Below are 9,276 nucleotides of genomic sequence, written 5' to 3'. Positions count from 1 at the left end.
CCCTTTTAATGAATCAAGCTACATTAATTCTTTGTGACCCCTGGTTCATGTAGATGTGAAATTTATTGAAAATGAAGATCCTGCCATTCAACTATGGGGGTCTCAAAGCCTGGAATCCGTGGTGGTGGGCTCCTTCACGCGGTGGCACCATTATTATCTAGTGAGAGGACGCCTGGCTGCACTTTCTAACACTCGTCTGCCCCCTCCTCATCCTCTGAATGGAGGATGATGGCCTTCACCAAGGGTCCACTGTTCTCATTTTAATGGTAATAGCCTTAACTCTTTAATAGGGAATACCTGGAATAAATAATCGTATATAAAATATGCAAAACGTTCTCAAACGCTTAGCCAAATGGCAACGATCACTGATGAAGCGTTCCATTTAGGCCTAACTGTTCACCTGTGGGTTATTTGTTTCATATCACTGGGAATCCCGTGTGTATGTATTCCTGTGCAAGCTGCTGTGCATAAATGGCCTCAGACTTACCATAAATAAACAAAATGGGATACATGAGACGGCCAAAACGCTTGTCAATCAGCTGATACAGTAAACAAAAGGAGAAGCGTACACTGACCCGCCGAGGCCACAGTATTGCCACCTCAGAATGTCATCAACCCGCCCAACACTATGCCCATTATACACTGAAATATAGCCCACGTCCAATAAAATGTAGCCCAGTTTATATCGGTATGGCTCACATTTTATTTTGTTCAAAGCTGTAGTAGATTGGTCTCTACTTTTTCCTTCGAGAATGATGGTGCTTGGAAAATACAATGAAGTATATTATTATTTTCTACCGGGATACTTTTGGCAATAAATATAGCCCAAAGTTTATTGTTCCCTAATATTACTGGAAGGTTCCCAAAATAGGCTGTCCTTTGTTCTTGCCGAAGGTAACTAAGGTTGCAATGATTTTAGTAAAGTTTATATTCGCAGCCTAGGTATATAGATTATATTTGCAGTATTGGAGAGGGACGCTTTCACATGATGGCAACGATGTGACTATGGCAGGTGACTTTGCTGCTTGTTTATACAAATGTCCTTTAGCTGTTTCCTCATCCCTTGAAAATGGGATGATGGCCTGCAGGAGGAGGACATCTTAATCCACTAGTCCACCGGGTTTATGTCCAGATGATACTGGGCCGCAACCACTGGGCTGTCTTTGGGCTACATTAGGTTAAAAAATGGGCGAGTCGTTCCTTCACTGACCTGGCAACACTCCGGTTTTCAAGAGGATTATGCTCATTACAGTCACTAATTTTAAAATATGATGTTCGATCTGCGCGCTGTAACCCTCTCTAGCACCGTGTTTTGCGTAACCGATTAATGTGATATTGATTTACCTGGGATTTAATGTACTTTGACAAGTATGAGGGCATTTAAACATTAAAATATCTTGATATGTTTGTCATCTACTTTCCAAGGATTTTTTTTTTTTTATCTTTATGCAAGGTTATAGGGATGACATTTCCAGCTCAAAAAGAGGCCACATGTTTATTATTAAGATTTTCAGAGTTTTGGATTTGGCAGATTTTAGCCTTACTGTAGTCTTAAGTAATATTTTATGATACATATTAAACAAAATTACTTCGGTTTGGCGAGGACTCGTGGAATCGCAGTCATTGATTTTTCTTTTTCTTTTTTTTTCTTTTTTTTTGTGGGAGGAGACAAAGAATGGGCTTGGGGAGTTTCTGCAGACCTTGATCATCCTGTAATAATAAATAAAAATTAAAAAGGCATTGATGACCAGTTTTCACTAACTTAATTGGAGTGATTAGCAAAGGGGGCTTCATACAACCTCTTTCTTATCCAGTTGGTTATACCTCTTATAATTTGTTTTCATCAGACAGAATTGGGCAACTCCCAGTCTCCCACAACATGAATAGTTAAGTCATGGTTGCCTGATATTTGATGAGCCATTGTTATGAAGTAGGAATGACTCTCCTTGGTCACTAGTCAAATAATTCTTCCAATCTGAATACGGTACATTATTTTGACCAACTGAGCAGAAGGGTTGGTTAGGGTAAATGCACTATATACAGTACATCATTATTCTCTTGTAAATTCCTGTACTGTACTTGAAAAGCAACATCAGCAGTTTGCATCAATAACAGAGGATATGTAGGATAAGAGATATAAGATTGATGTGCAGGATAAATCACAAAAGGAAAAATGTTAGGAAATCTCAAACTATCCAGAATGTGACTTCCTCACAGTTAAGGTTTAGAGAAATCTTTGAGGTTTGCTTGATTTTTTTTTTTTTTTTTGTCCAGGTATGTCTATGAAAATTAGTCTTTTCTTTTTATGTACAGTATATTGGCAAAAATTTATTATCTTTTTTCCCCAGGATAATCCTTTTTTGACGAGGTACATTGGTGAAAACTGAGGACTGTTTTCTACTTGGCTAGAGCTTTTTTTTTTTTTTTTTTTTTTTTTTTTTTTGCCAGGTATGTTGGCTAAAATTAAAGATAGCCTTTTTTTTTTTTTTTTTTTTTTTTTTTCCAGCTGGATATGTTAGTTACAAACAAGGATAATACACTACTACAGCTTAGCATCCTTTCCATTGAACATTTTCATGACTACTGTTTTACTCTTGTATACAAAATTGCCCCAGATCTTCACATAGCTTATTTCACATAGGTCAGTGTCAGAAAAGGATAATGCTGCAGCTCGACATCATTTAAAATTCCTAGTGCTCCATGGTGACTAGCATTGCATTTTGATGGCAATCTCTTGTAGCATATCAGTATTTAAGATGGAGAGATGGCAATTTTAGACCAAGTTAGAGTAAAAGGAGTATACAAAAGGCTGAAAAATCTCCACCTAGCTAAAGTAAATGGACTGTATTTACAGTTAACAGAGTGCAGTAGATACAGAAGGGAGGAGGTGAACCACTGTCACGTCTACATCAAATCGCATTAGATTAGGTTGTCATTTTAATTATCTATCTCTCCCTTGCCATATACCTTAACCTTGTAAGGGGTAGCCACAAACGAATTGCCTCCTTGTAGCCCTGTCCTCTGCCTTTTAACTGCCTTCTCTCCAACTCACATCCTTCTCTCTCATATATCTCACCAATCCATCCCATCCTTGGTCTCCACCTCCACCTTACTCACACTGGTACACTCTTCTAGCCAGTCTGTCATTCTCCATCCTCTCCTTTTACCTTCTCATTTGTGGGGTGAAGTGAAGCCTGCTATGGTGCCCCTATTAACTGGGTGGAGTGATGCAAGTGCAGTGTCCATCCTGGAACCAAACCTCCACACTCATCCCTGCACCTCACTGTGGCGAGGCACTGTCAGCCCCAAGGATACATCAGTTCACTGCACGAGACAGCCTTGCAGGGGCAGTTGATGGATCTGCTCAGCCAGATAGATTGAGGTTGATCAACAACAACAACAACTTCCTCACTTGTCTGTCTGTCTCTCCATATACTCTACATCTTTCTATCAGTCTATTGCCAGACACCTTAATCCCATGAGGGGTGGACACAAACATAATGCTGCCTCCATGTCACTCTGTCCCCTGCCTTTTTGCTGCCCTCCCGTCAGCTCACATCCCCCTCTCTGATATACACACTCCCCTTCCAGTGGCATCACTTTAACACCTTCAATAACACCTTCAATAACAAACCCACGGTATAATACTTCTTATGTTTTAATTGGGTGTAAAATTGCCATCTCTGTATTATGACTATTGAGCTGTAACAAGGGATGAATACCAAAATATGGTGCTAGTCAAAAATGAGTGCCATGGAAAGGTTGTTGAGTCACAGTGTTGTCTTTTTCTACCACTGAGCTATGGGAAATAGGGTGCAGATGGATGGTTTCCGTCAAGGTAAGATAAATAAGCTAAAGGGGCTGCAGAATCTCCCCCCTCCCCCTCCTTATTTACTTGATACAAAACAAAGTACTGTACTGTATTTGAGATGGAAAAGTCATAGAGAAGACTCACCAATTTCATTACATGTGGAGACAATGGAGAATGAGAGTGACTAGAAGAGTGTATGGGAGTGAGGAGGGGGAGACCATGGATGAAACGGAGGAGTGGAATGGAGATATACTGGGTATATGAGAGAGGGGGGTGTAGGTTGGAGGCAGGGCAGCCAAATGCTAGAGGGTGCAGCAGTGTGGGGGCGATTTGTTTGTAGCCACTTCATACAGGATTAGGACACCTGGTGATCAATAGAATGTAAAAAATACACATATAATATAACTGTTTATGACTTGAAACATGATTCTCACACATACAGTACAGGGTGGCCCATAAATGTCAATCCGTCTGTCTGTGTATCTGTTTATTGCTAGTTGTCTTAATCCTGTAAAGGGGTGACCACAGACAACTCATCTCCGTGTTGCCCTGTCGTCTGCCATTTGCCTGCCCTCCCTCCAACTCACACCCTCTTCTTGCACATCTCTATCCACTCCATCCCATTACCTCATCCTTGGTTTCCCCCTCCTCTCTCCCTCCATCTCACACCCCACTCTCTCATATGTCTCTCCACTTCATCCCTCCATCTCATCCAGTTTCCCCCTCCACCTCACACCTACTCTCTTGCATATCTCTGCACTCCATCCCTCCATCTCATCCTTGATCTTCCCCTCCTCCTCTCCCTTTCCACCTCACTCACATACTCTCTAGTCATCTCTCATTCACTTAGCAAGAAACCACAAGGAGGTATAGTATCTGTTGAGGGGATGGCTCAGTCTGCTGGTTCAGGTGGATGTGATGAAATAATGCAGTGAGGAAATAAATATATGATGCTGGATTGACATACCGCTGACTGAGCCATCTCTTCAGCACACGAGGAGTCAGCCAGCACAGTGGACAAAAAGAGAGAGAGAGAGAAAGAGAGAATCTTTTACAATGGCTACTCCAAATACCGGTACCCAGAATGAAAGAATGCAAGGGTGTTAAAACACTCTGCTACAGTGGTTCAGATTTAATACAAAACTCCACCATATCATACATAATCTTTAAATCATCTAATTATACTATATTATACCAAGTTATATAAAATCTGGTCACACTGTATTGGTAAGCTAAATATTAAATACTGTACAATGAACTTGCAAAATATATTCAACCTTTATGAAAACATATTAAAAAAAAATATGTACTGTATATGCCTAAGATGTCTGATGTTGGTACTGTGGATGTATACCTTCTAGTGGTAGCATCGATATAACAATATAGACATCTCTGCTTCTTCCCTATCCCTGGAAAGGAGAATGGTGGACTGCAGGAGAGAAGCAACTTTAGCCTGCAATTCATTGGGTTCATTTTCAGCTGAGGACAAAACAAGAATTCTGATGTATAGTCGCGGCGCACGACTCTGAGGTTGTCATTATCGTACTCTGGCAACCAACCATTCAAACGTGCGTCCAATTTTGTATCATACACGAATCATATTACAGTATTATGCACGAATATATTATACACGAATATTATTATGCACAAACATATTATACATGAATCACTTGCGTCTCATTATACAAGATGTGGGGCACAATTGTGAATGGTAGGTTGCCAGGGTACGATAATGACAACCTCAGAGTCGTGTGCTGCGACTATAGTAGTTCTGCATTCCACTGGGTTCACATTCAATTGACTCTGGGGCCAAAACAACATCAACAAGTTTGCTGTTGCATTTCACTCTATTACTCACTTCACTGCTCCCTGACATCAAACACTTACTATTCTCATCTTACTCTAACCTGGCCTAGAACTGCAATTTTCCATCTTGAATGCTTATTGTAACAGATTCTCTTTAAAATATAATGATAAAGATTAACATTGAATATGATGCTAGTCACAAAGAGGTGCTATGGAAAGGATGGAGACCCATAGCATTGTCTTTTTCTACCACTGAGATACATGAAACAAGTTGCAAAAGAATGGAAATCTAGACCAAATAAATGAAGCACTCTCAACCTTCTGTCTTCTTTTTGTTTTCATCTAAGAGAGATCCATAACCCTTTTTTAGCTCAATGGATGTCAAGGAGCAGTTAGACTGGGGGATAAATCTAACTTAGTAACCATAGAGACTCTTTCATACTTCATACTCAAGGTTCATCAAATTTCATGCAACATCGACTCGGTATTCAACTTGTAAGAGTGGTCCAGTTCTGTCTAATATACAAATGATGCCACGCTTCCTCTTTAGAAATCCCTGTATTACATATGGTCACTCAGAAGAAAGATCACTGAATGACTGTACTTGTGGCTGAATGTTCCCTGCCCAAGAATGATGACAGTGTGGCCAGATATCAAGCTTGTAGTCACATTTAACTCTCATGGTAGTACTGTACCTCCCTGGGTCAATGGTGGCCATCCATCTACTACCCAGTTATCAGATGAAAACAAACTTGCTATAGTCTCAACTTTCTGATCTCAGCCTTTTCATCTCAACCAGTTTATCAAAGTCTGGTGCTAGCGTCTGGGCCGATACAACCTTCAGCACTGAGTTTAGTTGTGTGTAAGTTGCCCCACCATGAAATCTTGACTTATTAATAGCTGATAAGAACTGTTCACAGACATAAGTATTCCCAAACATAGACAGTATTTTCGAGGCAAAGCGTTTGAATCCGGGGTACCTTGGTCCAACATGCTGATAAAACGTACCAGCATCAACACCAGCATACTTTGCCTTCAACTCTGAGTCACACTGCAACGCAATTATTTCCAGTCGAAGGTCGTCCGGGACATCGAGCACTCGGGTGGAAAATGGGTTCTGAAAAAGGGCAAAATCCTGCTCGAGGGTTTTTAAGTCAGAAAGTTTTGCCTGGAGTTCATTTCTCAGCCTGGAAATTTTGATGGCATACTTTCCCGTCTTGGCATCGCAGGGAAACTCTGCATTTTCAAGAAGAAATTTCAATGTTGGAAAGTGTGTCATGATGTTCCCTGACAGTTGCCTTTCCCACAACTGAAGCTTAATCTCAAACCCACGTATGCAGTCATAATAATCAGTAACCAGTTTCTGTTGCACCTTCATCTTTGTATTCAGATTACTCATGTGTTCTGTAATATCCACCAGGAAAGCCAGGTCTTGAAGCCACTCATTATCATTTAATTCCAGGACAACTTTCCCTTTGCGATCCAGAAATGTTTGTATTTCATCACGCAGATCATAAAAGTGTATCAGTACACCTCCCTCACTTACCCAGCGTACATCAGTTTGATATGACACGCCTTCTGGGCTCTCACTCTCCTCCAAGAAGCAGTTAAATTGTCTGTGATTATGGCCGTGTGCTCGTATATAACTGACTGTCTCCAAAACTATATCTATAACATGATCCATCTTCAGGGCTTGACTATATAGCATGTCTTGGTGTAAAATGCTATGAAAATGATAAAACTCTTGCTCTGGATTCTCACTCAGAAGTTTCTCTTTTAACTTTGTGACGACTCCAGCTTTTCTACTAACCTCTTGCCGTGCTCCATCCATTGCTAGACTCACAGCGTGCAACCAGTTAACACCTAGTTTGTCCAGAGCTACCACCACATCATTAAAAACGTCATCATCCGAGGCTGTTTCTTTCACTGGAACTAATTCAACAAACTCTTGTGTTATGTGTGCACTGTCATCAACACCACGAATGAAAATGGCAAGTTGTTCCACATTGTTTACATCAGTAATTTCAAGAACTGCAACAGAAAAGGCAACAAAAGATTTGACTTTATCCTCCAGTTGACAACTAAGGTTCTCTGCTATATCACTGACATTCTCTGCAACTGCATTTTCTGACAGGTTTATAAATGTAACTGCCTGACGAATCTCTGGACATACTGCTTCTATACCAAGTAATAAACACTCCTTTATAAAATTCCCTTCTGAAAAGGGTCTTGATGACTTGGCTATTTTGTGGGCAACCATGTAACCAGCCTTTACAACACAATCACTGACCGACTGTGGTAACAGTGGCCCTTGTCGTTCCCTAAATGCCTGCTCTAATTTCGCAACTTTATCTTCACGTAACTGTCCAATATATTCATCATACTCCATTCCATGTTTGGTGTCATAATGTCTTCGAACATTGTAGGACTTACAAACAGACACTTCTTTTCCACAGATCAAACACACTGGCTTTCCATTCCCTTCAACAAAGAAATACAAGTTTCTCCACTTGGCTTGCACCACTCGACCTTCCTCATCAACTTTCCTTTTTTTAGCTGACATAATTATCGATTCCTATTAACCACTAAGTTAAAGACACTTGGCACTAATTTCAGTGTTTATATGATAGGCAACACTCAAGCGTCAATGAGCAAGGCTGTAATAGGTCTGTTTTATTCTAACTTGGCCCAAATTTGTCATCTCTCCATCTTGAATAATGAGTTGTAACAAGAGATTAATCCTTGAATATGATGCAATTGTAACAAGAGATTAATCCTTGAATATGATGCAAGTCATGAAGAAGTGCTGTGGAAAGGAAACAATGCCACAGTATTGTCTTATTCTGCCACTGAGCTATGTGAAATATGCTGCAGAAGGACACAAATCTGGGCCAAGTTATGTTAAAAGTACTAAAGCAACACAATGAGGTTTACCACACTTGACATGAAATCTTGCTGCTGTTCTGTATCACCTCTAAATTGACTGAGCAAACTTTTAAAACTAAGACAAGGAGAAATTGCTTAAAAAGTAGAACAAATAATATGATACTAACAGTCATGAACACTGGAAATATATCTTCTGCTGGAGATCAGGCATAAAAGAGGGAAGGGAATGCTGGTGCAGGACAGTATTTAGAGATGCTGATGGTTTGTGTACTTGGTGCACTAATGTGCTGGGCCCTGTATTTATTTAATAACCCTACTTTAGCCCCTTGAGTCTAGCTGATGTCCTTTTTAGTTTATCTGTGCTGCTACCAAGTGATTTTATTAACACTGTGAAGGATCTCTCATGCTAATGGGGTTTACTAAGGCTATATCTAACCCCTCCAGTTCACAGAATCTAAGCTGAAAAAAATATTATACTCAGAAGATGGTAAGTACAAAATACTGTACATCCCAACATTCAACAGGTTAAATTAGTCTTATGAGGTTAAAATATGAACATTCTGCCACATTTCCTCTTCAGTTATAAAAGCCTCGTCAGGAAACACACAAACAAAACCCTAAATGACCTGCATGACTGTCTTGTATGAAATGATTATACTGCTTTTACTCTAGCTTGCACTAAAACTGCCATTTCTCCATCCTGAATGCTAAGCTGTAATACTAGATAAATACTAGAATATGATGCAAGTCATGAAGAAGTTATGGAAAAAATG

General features: G+C 40.0%; 1 pseudogene; it reads right to left on the bottom strand.

Moving 5' to 3' along the window:
• Window positions 1-6,380: 6,380 nt before the first annotated feature.
• Window positions 6,381-8,180, bottom strand: LOC145402025 (general transcription factor II-I repeat domain-containing protein 2 pseudogene; annotated as a pseudogene).
• Window positions 8,181-9,276: the final 1,096 nt, after the last annotated feature.

Source organism: Coenobita brevimanus, chromosome 57, assembly GCF_032717465.1.
Source record: "Coenobita brevimanus isolate Jiangsu-jjx chromosome 57, ASM3271746v2, whole genome shotgun sequence".
NCBI lineage: Eukaryota > Metazoa > Arthropoda > Malacostraca > Decapoda > Coenobitidae > Coenobita > Coenobita brevimanus.
Note: the sequence above shows the minus strand (reverse complement) of the source record. Positions and strands in the feature narration are given on the sequence as shown.